The sequence below is a fragment of the Anopheles bellator genome, chromosome 2, assembly GCF_943735745.2.
Source record: "Anopheles bellator chromosome 2, idAnoBellAS_SP24_06.2, whole genome shotgun sequence".
In the NCBI taxonomy this organism is placed as follows: domain Eukaryota; kingdom Metazoa; phylum Arthropoda; class Insecta; order Diptera; family Culicidae; genus Anopheles; species Anopheles bellator.
This window is the reverse complement of record NC_071286.1, coordinates 68,205,540-68,218,993: the sequence shown is the minus strand read 5'-3', so window position 1 is coordinate 68,218,993 and position 13,454 is coordinate 68,205,540.

The following is a 13,454-nucleotide window of genomic DNA, read 5'->3' as shown; positions in this document are numbered from 1 at the left end:
TTTTTTTGCTTCTTTGGAGCTGACTCAAACATGCGTTGTAGAAACAATTAATAAATTGTCTAACCCAATTTAGTTCGCTTACTTCAACGGGAGGGTTCCTTTCGCCACTTTTGAACCACACTGTGTCGATGGTGCGCCCAGTTCCGATCGATCGATCGCGGACCGCCGTGCGCACTGATTCATGGTTTATGGCAAACCCAAGAAGCCCGGCAGCCTCCGGGCTCCCGGCTCCAGCGCGAAGCGGAGCGGGCTACAAAATCCAATTCTAATCATATGCCTATAATGATATTGGCTCGGGGCCAGCCGGAATCGAGCCACCGGTTTGCGTATCCCGAAGGCCTCTTCGCGGATTGCGTTTCGTCGTCATCGTCGTCGCCGTAATTGCATCCTTCCTCGGCGACGCCATCACCGTCGGTCGTTACGGTTGCACTCTGACGATGCTACTGGAAGTGCATCCCGCCGCGACCGGTGGGGAAGCCACCCGAGATAAGATAAAAATTGCCCATTCCAGTTCAACCCATCGCCTTGGATCGCCTGGATCTTCGTAGGGATTCTGCGTGCCCGGCTGCACCGTGTGTGGATGTGTGGCAGTTAAGTCAGGAATTCCAATCATCCCCGAAAACAGGATGTTGCAGCAATCAGTGGCTGCCACGGTCATTTTGGGCACCATTCCGTTCCCCGTCCCCAACCGTGCCAACATTATGCTCCCATTTTTATGCTCCCGGAGCCGCGCCCGTTTGGCGCGTTGAAAATCGACGTCTTCTAGGCTTCGCGTTGCTTAATTTTCGCCGGACCACCGAATTCGGCAGACCGTTTGGCTCACCTGCCGTGGCTCCCGAACCCAGCAGGACCCAGGCCGGCCGGTCCGAGTTTTATTGCACTCCACCCATTTTTCGATGATTTTTCACCATTACCCATCGCTAGCACCGTGGGGAGTGTCCGCCGGCTCGATTGGATATTAGTTTTGGAATTCCTGGAGCTCACCCCCGACGAAGTGGCCAACAAAACTTTGGCGTGGAAACGCACCATCAGAAATGTTGTTCCGAATCGAGGAGTACAAAATATTGGCTGCCGAGTCCGACTCAACCCGAAGGCCCGCCAGGGCTTCGGTGCTTGTCTTGAAGAAAGTCACCGATGCGTAAATTCCCACAATTACCAGTCAAGTGTGTAGGATGTGTTTATGGGCATCGGCGAACCGGCGAGGAATATTGCTCACCCTGGCCACCTTATTTACCGTCGCACACATGATGATGATGATGACGTTGTTCATGATGATGATGGCTGCTTTTCTTAAGATGGCGTTCGTTTCCGCCCGCTGCGGGTGTAGTACATCGATAGAAACACGGATTGCTGACATTGCCGCAGCGAGCGGCGATTACCCGACCTGGACGGAACATCGGACACCCGGCCCGGCCCGGCCCGGGTGGGTCTCCCACCGGGAGAAATGACCGGAAAATGTATGCACATATAAACAACGCCGGCCGGCCGGCCAGCCGCCCATTCCGGGCATGCAACGGGAGCACCACCATCACGACACGGAACAATGGAAACCCGAAATCTACAAACCGTAAAACAATCTCACGGCCAGCGGCGAGCGTCTGCCCGGTGTCCGGTGTAAGGTCGGGCACTCCTCGGGCGAGTAGGTGAAGATTAAGCGTGTGAATCGGCGAGCATCGGTCGGCCGAGCAGAAAGGCCGCCATTGTGTTCCGGATGGTGGCATATATTGGTTCGGGCTCCGGGCGAGGCTCGCCTACCGCAAATGCTCATCAGGGCATCATCAAGCGCTGGACATACTTCACTGCATATGGCACCGTCCCACCGTGGGCCGTCCGTGCGCTAGGATAGAACCCGTGTTCTGCCGCCTGTTGATTTTTCCCATTTTTGCACCGACCCGCTGGTAGGCGCATTTGCGCATCCACGATTTATGTAATTATTCGTTAGTAAAGCGTGGGAACTGCGGAACCGGTTTGCCGTGATGGGCCCCGTCCATCTGCGGGCAAGCTAAATGGCACCACTGCCGTGTTGACTTTGGAGGTTTGAAGGGAAAATTGCGACACACCGCGACGCTCTCGACGGGGGGCACAGGTTGCCGTTTTCGCAACTCTGTTCCGTTCTTCGGGGCGCTGGTTCCAGAAATCCATAATGCATATTACGGCACTGTTTCGGGCGTTTGTCTGGCAGGCGTTGAGCGGGAAGCAGATGGGTTTGCTGGAATCAAACGTTTCTTGTTTGACGACCTAACGGACTTTAATGTAAGAGCACGGCCACGGCCAAATAGTGCTAACAGTTCGCGGAGTACCAAATTCATGTAACATTTGTCTTCGGTTTTGTTGGTTGATCTCAGATTTTTACTAATAGAAAAGATCCGGTACAAATGCTGCTACATACTTACTCATTCAAACGGGCCAGAAATCCTAGTGCTTCAAACAATAAGGACGGGTATCGTGAACCGCCGCGTATCATGAAGACCCATACTTAGGGTCTAGTAATTTATCATGCATGGATTCAATTAAGCCTCTCGGCCTAATGATCGGGTAAGTAAAAATAATTTCTTGAACACTATATATTCAAAAAATTTATTAAACACCGCGAAAGGAATGAATCTACATCTAGCTTTCTTCTAATTTGCTTCTTCACTAACCGACTACATTTTGACGGATACTTTCTAAAGCAGAGAAAGGTTAACAAACATTTAAAACTGATCCAATAAAACGATTTATTTTTTATATTATTTTTATAGTGTTTAATTTATTCAAATGCAATTAAAAGCCATCCTCTGCATCTAACCATCCCCAGAGGATTCAACATGGCAGTTAAATATCAACAAAAAATCACACGATCATGTTACTTCCAAGTTTTTTTCGACTATTACCATTACTTATTAGCCACCACCAGTTGATCCGCTTCCCGCACGGATTTTACTATTTTTCGTGCGATAGAAATAGCATGGCACACAATTCAATTTACGATCCCATTTTGCAGCATCCGCGCGGTGCGGTTAGAGTTCGAGTTGGGCGAGAAAAAAAATAAACTTCCCGCTGACAGTTCAATGCAAGACCCACACCGTTCGCGGTGACCTCGGGGACAATCGAAACACCGTCCGTGTCCGGCTTTGGCGCGAACTCCAAATGGCCGTGGCACGGCCATGGTCAAGGTGGCCGGATCCCTGGGCTGGCCCTTTGGGTGTAGCTTTCCGGTGCATGCAAGTTCCACAATTGGTCACCGCACCGCTGCCACCAGTCAAACCCAACATGGAACGGTACCACACACGCCCTCGTCCGCCCCGGGTTAGGTCCTCCCACGAGGACACCCCGAAGTCCTGTGGCAAACCACTCCGCTTCGTTCCGGCTGTGCGCGAACAGCTATTCGGAACTAAGTCCGGCGGGTTCCAAATGTGGCTTCCGGACCGAAAATGGAATCCTTTAATTGGCTTATAATTGCAGACGTCCAGACGCTCTCGCCAAGTGCGGCCGAGAGCTCGCTTCCCGACCAGAAGCGTGTCACCTGTTGCACGCGGCTGACAAGTGAGTGCGTGCTAACCGAGGCGTTAGTTTGGCCACTCAATCGACCACCCGGCGCAGCTTCCACAGGGAGCACGCCAGCTGCCGGCAGAGAAAGGTGAGAGCCTCGAACGGACAGCGACAGCCGCTCGGCGCACACGTTTGGGCGGAAGTGACACAACGAAATGGCCCAAGGATATTAATTGATTTTCTATTATTGGCTTTCTCCGTTGGCATTTCTTTCGCCCCCGCTGGCTACCAGAAAAGGTGGAAGAAATGGCCGCAGCTTGATAACATCTCTCGGTGTTTGCGCTTCTTCGAAAGTAAAGACTTTATAATGCTCGTGCTTATGAATAATTCTTGTAGCTGGAACTGTGACTTCTTTCATGAGCCAGCTTTTGATTAATTTGTTCGAAAAAAAACCCAGGGAAATGTTTCCCGAAACAATAAGGACCTACTGTTCCCGGTTTGTTCCGCACCCTTGGGTTGGGTCAACAAAACCGTGAGATTATTTGTCCAACTCAAAAAGGGAACCTTTTTCCCGAGAAAACAAAAACCACAAACAGTCCAGGATAACCGACCGCGCGATTGTCGCTTTCCAACAAAGCATATCTCACTAATAGCGCCAAAGATGCGCTGGTCCACCCCTTGGAAGGGAGTCCTTTTCGGCCCGTGGTTAGACGGCGATCGCAATTACCGGGACCCCAAAACACTTTCGATAGTTGTATCAGTCACGCGGCCGTCACATCGCCGCCGCCACAGACGAAAGCGACCGAAGTATGTCGGCAATGATCGGCATCCCCGGGCGGCATCGAACCCGTTCGTCCGTCCGGGTCCAAGAACTGCCGGTTCTTCTCCCGCCCGGCCGGTGGTACAATCTCCCACGGCCATACCGCGAAAACCATCATCAGCTGCAGTGTGTCAAGTCGGGTGTGTATTTTAATGAAAATAATAATGCAGCCGGGCCCGGGCCGGGGACCGGGTTGCAGGATCATCAGGCCGAAGTGAGATTTCAGCGTTGAAATGAAATTCCCGGGCGTTCCGGCCGGGGCCGAGAAATGTTCACAAATTAGATTGGGAATCGATTTGCCGCTCCCGGGCGGAAATAAATATAGATATTGGGTTGCAGCATCCTGCAGTGGCCGCAGGATGCGATGCAATTCCTGCGTCCCGGGCCCGATTGGCCCGATCGTTCAATTCGTCGCTACGGCGGCAGATACCGGCCGTTTGAAGTCGTGCCGCTGGCGTGCAGGAATTTTGTCGCATTTTTTCGCGACCCCGCCGTTGGGATCGTCGGACCCCAGGATTCTGAGCGGTGTTCTGATCTTTGCCGACCCCGACCGGCGTGGCGTATCGTGATCGAGCGACTGACGGGACCGCATACCAACCGGAACCGGACGGATTTCGGCTTTCCGTAGCGGCCGCTCGGTTGGGAATTTTGACTTTTGAACTCGGCCCCGGCGGTCCGCGGGTTGCGGGTGCGTGATTGATCGAACGTGCCGGTGATCCCTACCGATCATTGATCATAATCAGCGGACGCCAAATTAGGCTACCGGCCGGTGCAACCGGGCAAGACCGCTTTGATGAAATTTGTACCGATCTAATTGATAGACGAACGCCGCGGGCCATCGGGATCCAGTGATCCAGGGGGCCCCGCTGATCGATCGGACCACCAGGATCGATCGAAAACATATTTACTCCATAAATCATGCATAGTTAATTATGGGCAATCGTGTAGAACAACGCACGCGGTAATGCTCCCTGCCCGCGTGGTCCTGCTGCGTGGCCGGGGTGAGCATTTGGCCGGCCGGCCGTGGAGCCGCATTATCGCGACCATTATAATCCCTTCCCGACGGACACGGCGCTCCATGAGGTGGCTGCTTATCGCTCCGACGGCCTTCGCCGCCGTCGGATGCCAACTGCGGTGCGGTGCCGGTTTTCCTTCGCTCGCAGCGTTTTTGCCTTCGCCGAATTTTAAGCCGCGGGTCCCGCGGGGGACCGTTTTCGGTGCCGCCGACAGCGCTGCGCTGTTGAAGCTGATGCCAGCCATGGCTTCGACAGCAGCAGCAGCACCGTCTGGACGCAGACGGTAAACCGGCCCCCGATCGAAGCCAGCAGGCGATGCGATATCGAAATTGAAACCGCTTCCAGCAGGTGTTCCGTATGGTTTATGTGGGCCCTTTCGCGTGAGCGTTTGCCGATTCCTAGCTACTTGCCCGTTACCTGCTGCTCTTTCCATACGGCGTTATATGGAGGGGTGCTTCAGACTGCCGAACCTGTCTGGTTTCTGTTTTTCTGTCTTTTTTAGACAGCAGGGGCCCACACTGCTGGGCGTAGCATTAGGGTCGGTTCAACTTGTTTCAAGTCGGATGCTGCCGAAGCAGAAATACGACTTGCCGACCGAGGACTGTTACGGTTAATATCAAATTATCGTATCGTTCGCTCCATCATTGTAATCGTAAGCGGACCTGTACGACAATGCAACAGTTGTTTGTCGAGCGACGGCGAGGAACAGGTTCCGTTTGCATTGGGCGCAAACCTCGCAGGATACAACGGACAGTAATGAACGGATACGGCAGCCAACAACAAAAAAAAACCCAACTTGGGCTTCTTGCCAAATTTGAAACTATTTCTTACCGTTCGTCGACTCGGCGAACATGTGTGCACGTGGCGGTTAAGGCCCCGCTCGGCTCCCATACCGTGGGCCCATAAATAATCTTTCCATCGATGGCCACATGGACGGTTTGGGAACTGCATCGGAATGCGCGCCGCGTGCTCCTTTTTGCGCTAGGGGCTTTTGGGAGCGCTCCACCGGCTCCACCAGTGGCTGCCACTTTCATAATTTGCAATCCGAGAAGGTGAAAGGATCAACGACGCTGATAAACACGGCAGCCCACTTTTGTTGTTTGGCGAAAGGAATAACTCTCCCGAAGCCCCACCGAGGGTCCCCGTGGGACCCTGGGCGGTGGGTCGCGTAATTAATCACATAATGCTTAACTTCCAACCGGGTGACGGTGGGGCGTTTTTTTTTTGTGTGAAAGACACTCAAGTTGTTGGGGTTTCAAATTTCGGGTTCGTCGCTTACCCGGCCGATGATGTCTTTTGACTTTATTCTTAAGGTGAACGAGTGACACGAGTTTAAATCGTAAAAAACCACCGAATTCGTTACGTAATGTGAGTAAAAAGGATGCGGATGCGGATGACCTGGAAGATGCTTTAAGCGCGTTTATGGGCGCATCTTTTATCACATACTTTGTGGTCGGGAAGCGGTGACTTAATTACTTTATTACAACAATCCAACTATGAAACGATCGCAGCAATATGTTATCGGTGGACATCTATCCCTGGTCGAATGTGCGCCACATTGTATTCCGGGAGTGTTAGGCAAAAAGGGTCTCATTAAAATTCTCCCGCTTTCAAGCGCCGTTTCGATCGTACCGTTGGTCGTGTAACGGGCGCACTATAATGTGAATTAGTTATGAAAGCATGCCTCCAAACAGCTGCTCGGTACAATTATGTTGCCGGCAGCAGCAACAGCAGCACACGGACTGGTAGAGCACCCCGTAGCGAGGAAATTAAAGTTTCGCCAACAACGCAGGGCGGTTAGAGGGATAGTTGTAAACAAGCCCGAAGGTCTCTATTAGATCCATGCGGGTCCACCATACTCCCCGTGGTCTCCCCGGGTTCGGGAGCGAACGATCGGTAAGAAATAGTTTAAATACCAGAACTCGGGGGAGTGGGTTAAGTGCAGCAAAACGGGCTCCTCGCCGGGCACTGCCACGCCACTTCCCGATAGTCATTCATAACGTGGTGCAACAGCAATCGTCCCATCCGGTTGGTGGCTCCACGGCCCGGCGCAGCGCTGTAGCGGTAGCCGGTGCTCCGGATCGTTTCAATTCACGTGATTACAGTCGAAGCCAAATACCATATTTCAACGATGATTTACTACTGAAGGCGTTTACCCTGGCCCTGGCGGACGTGGCGCACCGTGGTGGAGAGTCCGAAAACCCGGTGCGAGTCCATCCTGGAGAGGGCCCAGAGCACACCAAAATACACGTATGCACCGCTGCGGAACATCCGCTACTGCACGCTTCGTCAGCATCCCCCCCGGGATGGTTCAGGAAGGGCTCGAAGGCGCAACAAACCTTCACCGCCCTAACGAGAGCACATAAACGTGCGTCGACCAACTGGTCCTGGTGCTGCCCAGGAGCAACCCCCGGCAACACCAGCGCCAGCAACACCCGGCCCGTCACCCCCTGCCCGGGCAAGCGAACGGTGCTCATCCCGATGTCAGAAAGCATGAATGAAGAGAAAATTAGCTTTTGCAGCATCATAATTTTTCTTCGGCTCCGTTTTTGCCTCGATCTTCCAAACGATCGCTCCGCAGCCGTTGCAACGCGCGTCGCCGTACTTCGAGCACCCGTACTTTCGCCCCCCTTCCGTGCATTCACCCCTCGCTGCACCGTGGCCACCGTGGCCTTTCAAATCCCGGGCGACTCCTCCTTCTTCATGAATATAAATATCTTTTCAAAACATTACTGCCCGTTGGCTTCTTGTGCTGCCGCGCGGCTTCTGCACATTTTCACGGCATCGTGGCCTTATCGTGGCCCGCTCTCTCCCTCGTGGTGTGGCTCCTGTCGGGCCGTGCAATCTGTGTGCGCACACTTTCCTTCGCCACGCATACAGCGACACTCGCGCGTGTGGTGGAGGCCTCCCCGAGCGGGTCGCCTCTACCACCGCCCGGCGATCGCTACCGGGCAACATCTTCACGTTGCCGCTGCCGCTGTTGCTGCTGCTGATCGATGGCGGTGCGGATGGCAGTAGCTAGATTTTATGATATATCATTATCTTTATTTTTTAACATATTCTCGTATTATTATTTATTGGATTTTAACCCGTTCCAGGGCCCAACCCGGAGCCTCGCGGGGGTTTAGGTGCACGCAGACGCCCTTATGTTTACGCAGCCACCCAACGGACCTCACTGTCCGCCTGTATGTGTGCATGTCCGGCTTTGGTCCTCATTCTCGGCCGCACCGCACCCGGAACGGCCGCGGCCGCGGGCAGCTATGTTGCGTACGTCGACTGCGGGCTCCAGCCCCGGATTCGATCGGCATCACGAGAGAGCTACCGTTTTGAGCGATGATGCTCTTTTTGCTTTTGCTGATGCTAGTTGCACATAAATTTTAATAGTTTTCAACCGCTCCCGAGCGCGTAAAATGTCCGTTCGAATGAGTGGCGAACGTTTTTCTTCTACGACGGGCGGACGACGAGCATGGCCGGCCCCGCGAAGCAATGTTCCGCTTGGCGCCAACGGTGACAGGTACATGTGTTTACGAACTGATAGTGGCCGGACGGGAGTCAATTGAAATTTTAAAATGCAATCCAAACCGTACCGAGCGATACAGGACAATCGCATTTAGTGGGTGCCAAAATCTATCTCCTTGCCCCGGGCTGAGTTGGGATAATGTGTTGAACAAATGAAGATTAGGAACAGTTTTGTGAAGGACCGAAAGATCGAATAACATATTACAACTGAACCATTTCTTGAGGGGATGTATCTGAATCATTGGGCAACATGGATTCAAGGTTGAGTGATCTTTATTTATAAGCTAGGAATCAAGTCCACATTCAAAATTTTGTTTATTGATTTATCGATCCCTACGATATGATGAAAATCATTCCGTTTAAACGAACAGTGATATTGGTTTGGGAAAAAATTAATTGTAAATATTATTTAAATGTTTAAATTCAAGGTTATGATTAACAAGTAACAAATGGACAAGAAATCATTCCGCCGACGCTGTTCATTAAGATACAATTTAATACACAGAAAATAGTTTGGGCTAACCTGATCTTACCACGTAACGTTGAGGTTTGTGGAACGGAATAGTTGCTTAAGCAACGAATTAGTGGAAATATCATAAGCATTAATAATGCTTACTTAATTGGTGAGTCGAACTTCAATTGAAAACTGTAATTTTATGAAAATAGAAGCATTTTCAATTACAATGTCTTACCTACAATTTGCACGTCAATGGTTATGATTTTCAAAATAGAACTCCTAAAAGCACGCAGCAAAAAGAGCCAATCGTTTCCTCGCAGTGTTCGTAAGCTTCCTTGTAGATTTCGGATCCAACACCACACACGGAAGAGGGCAACATTTGACGATTGGTGGCCGGGTTCACATAAACCGAAGCACTTAGCTCACTGATTCGTCGCCAACATCAAAGAAACATCCGACCGCGGTGCATACTCCAAACCCCATCTATCTTCATCGCGTCCTTCGTCCTCCGTCCTCCGCCGTCGCGATAAATGCCTCCCCGAGCATCGCGGCCCACCATAAACCGTTTCGAGTAAATATTCTTATTACAACTCACTTACCACTCACAGCCTCCGACCGGCCCGGATTATCGTCACTTAAGTGCCGAAATGCGTACAGCGTACCGGCACGGGGGGATAGAATTGCCTTTCATCTTCGGTTCACGATTTCCATCTCGGCCCGCCCGGCACCACCATCCGTCGGGGCCATTTTCATAAAACACCTCCACCACCAAGCCGAGCCAAGGGGGCTGCGGCTTTTGCCGTCACCACGTTCCCTGCTGGCCGCACTCTAATGAGTTCTAGGTTCGGGTGGAGTGAAATAATAAAACCACCTTTAATTTCCTCACTTTGAATCTCCAGCCAGCACCGTAGCGCGCTGCGGTCAGTCCGGTTCACCCGTCGGTGCCGAATCGCGCACCCGGCCCCGCTCCGGGTCCGGCTTGGAATATATTAATGGAGGTCATAACAATAAATTAATAGACGAACAACGGCTACCACCGGTCCGGAGACCCGGAGCAGGGTTATGGTTGCGCGAGATTCAAAATGTCTCAATTTGAGTCCGCAGTCCATCAAGAGCGGCCAGCCGATCCCGGTCGGTGTAGCGAAAGGATGAAACTCGTAGCTAATGGCTCCCATCATTCACCGAACCTGGACCCCTTAACTGGCCAACCGCGGGTGGGATAGAAAGTTGGAGGCCAGAGGTTCTAAGACTCGATCCGATCGCGTCCCGGAAGCATTAGGGCCGCGCTCGACCCGGGTCGGGACAATACTGAATCATGAGCATTATGGGCTCGATTAGTTTCGGTTACGAACGCCGAGCCCGGCATAATGCGGCATAATTTCACGATCGACACAGGGCTGGGGATCGTAGAAGGTTGATTTCTTCAACTCATTAGCCCTCGGTTCTCATCCCTCTCGGCTCGCGGCCGCTAGGCGAGAATGAAGCAATTTACTCGATTCCGAGACGGCCACCTCTAGGAACTGGCTTGACTTGTGCGAATAGCTTCTGTTGGCAAATGGAAATGCGATCGCTCACGCGGGTCCCGGATGTTCCGAAAGGTCACACTTATCGCCGCCTCATCGACTCACCTTTCGAGCGGCCCACAGCATCAGCCGCACCGAGCGACCTTCGAGCGCCTTAAGCGTAGGACAATATGGGTCCCGGGCGACGATAAGGCGCCGAGTAAAGGGTCCGCGCTCGCCATTACACGATTTATGCTGGCTCGCCCCGGATGCCCTCGGCTACACGGCAAGGTTACACGGAGCCTACTGTCCCGGACCCGGGTCCGCGACTGATGGGCCGCTGATGATAAGAAATGTTAATTTCAGACCAATTCGCTTTTCATTTACGACCCACGGAGCCCCCCTGAAGGGCCAAGCCGGAGCGCGATTCCGTTTCGCGGTGTGCGCGGAATCGTAATGATTGGTTTTGGGGTGTCTGTCCACGATTCGATTCTCTCGCTGCGGCTGCTGCTCCTTTCGCTGACGCGGCCTTCAGACCTGGGCTGTGTGCGTGCGCGAAAAGGAAGCACCGACAGCGCCGAATGATGAATGAAATGCCCCGCGACGTAAAACCGGCTTCGACGACGGAGCCCACCGACATCGGAATTGCCATCCGTGCCGACCCGACCCGTCCACCGATGATTATCGCCACGGAAGGGACGTCTTCGACGCGCATCTTCAGCCGGCTACCGGGTTGCAGCCACCGCCAACCGTGCCGCGCCGCCAGGGCCATCGCGGGGTGTTGATCGGATCGAATCGAGCCTCGCGCAGAGCATAGCCCACGGACGGGGCGAACGGAAATTATTGAAAATTGTTATTAACTGCGCGCCACAGATTTTCATAAGTCGCTGGGCCGCTGCGCTGCACCGAGCCACGCGGGGAACCGGTTCCGGCTGTGGGGTGTTACTGGCCCGCTGCTTCTTGTAGCCTCCAATGATCCTTGGAACCGGGCAAAGCTGATTGCGCCAGGGTCTGGGCCCCGACCGAGAATGACGGTTCGGGCTGCGGGCGCGTTCTTATCAGTGTGTCTCCCGGCCCAGACTGTTCGCGAGCTCGAAGCTTCCGAACAGAAGCCGGACCCGGGCCCGGACTCTGGCACCAGCAGCCGTGGATCGAAAATCGGCAAAAGATTGGGTAGACCGCGCGCAGAGCGGAATAATTATAGCCCACGGCCACGTCAGGACGATAAATTTCGTCCCAGCCGGCCCAGCGGAGGGCCCAATCCGTGGCTGCTGCTGCTGCAGACTGCCCGTGATGCGCATGCTGGGCACGGGAGATATTAACTCTTCACCGACGGACGAAGTGGAGGACCCGGTAGAATGGTTCCCCGGGACCGGGGCCCTTCACTTCGCCATCGTTTCTGCTTGCCACCGAGCCCTTCGAAGGACAATTTGCGGACACGGTAGCTAAATTACGATTTAATTTCGCTGAGCTCGCCTTCATTCCCTTGCTCGGCTGACCGTCGGGTTTCTCGCGGTAGAAAACATGTTTTCCGATCACGAGCGAGCGAGCGGGCTAGAGTGAGAATGAAAGAAAGAGAGAGAGAGAGAGAGAGGTGCTTCCGGAAGAGCGTTCCATCATCTTCGAGATCCGGCGGAAATGTTTGCCGGTGACATTTGGTGCGCTTCGGCGCGGAACTCACCACGAAGGCTACGAAAATTAGCGCCGTGCCAGGTAATGAGTGAAAAGTGTCCTTTGGAAGATTGTTAAGTCAGTGAATAAATTGGCCCAATGATACTTTTGAGGGCAATAGTTTTACTAAAACTATTTATGTAAAACTAACTATGTTGACTTATGGACCCCCACCTCGTAGAGATATTAAAAATTAATGTCACTAGCAATAAGTAATCAATTTTGTTTTATCAAATCTTTAAATATTACAGAGGAGTGAGTGTTTTCTAAATCGACTCGTCATAAGCCGCTCAGAAGTCACTCAATTGTGGCTCTGTAGTGATTCCGAAAATAGTATTCTAAGGCATTACTAGCTCGCGTCCGGAGCCGATAATTGGTTCGACTTCTTCGGCATTGGCCGCACATTGCGTCGTCGTGCGTCGTTTTATAGCTTCATTATTTCCGTTCACACTCCGTTCGCGGTGTGTCACCGGCCGAGATCCGCAAACGAACCGCGAGTGCCCCTAAGCTTCCTGAGGGCGGCCGTCCTTTTCTTAATGTATCCCCACACTAAGTGCATTTTTATGCGTTTCATCATCATCATCGTCGTCGTCGTCGCGATCGCGTCGGGTAGCGTGTCAGTGGTGAGCATAAATTTTTTATTACAGCATCCGTTTCGGGGCGCACCCGGGCAGGATTTCCGATGATGCACCGAGATGCGTTGCACTCTGCCTCGCGTGTGTGTCTGTGTTATTGAATATTTTATGCGTCTGCACCGGGTGATGATGCAGCGGAATCGACCTGACGGAACCGGTCAATCGCTGGGGCCAACCAGCCCTTTTATGTTGCTGCTGCTGCTGCTGCTGCTGCGGCCCCGGCACTAAGGTGGAACAATATTATCACTGGATCCCGTGGATTCGCTCGGTGCGCTCGTAAAACGCGACGTCCGTGGCGGCGTTTTATGGTTTTATGCTGCCGCACGGTCCCGGCCGGGGTTCTGCGTCTGCCGGGGTGACGTC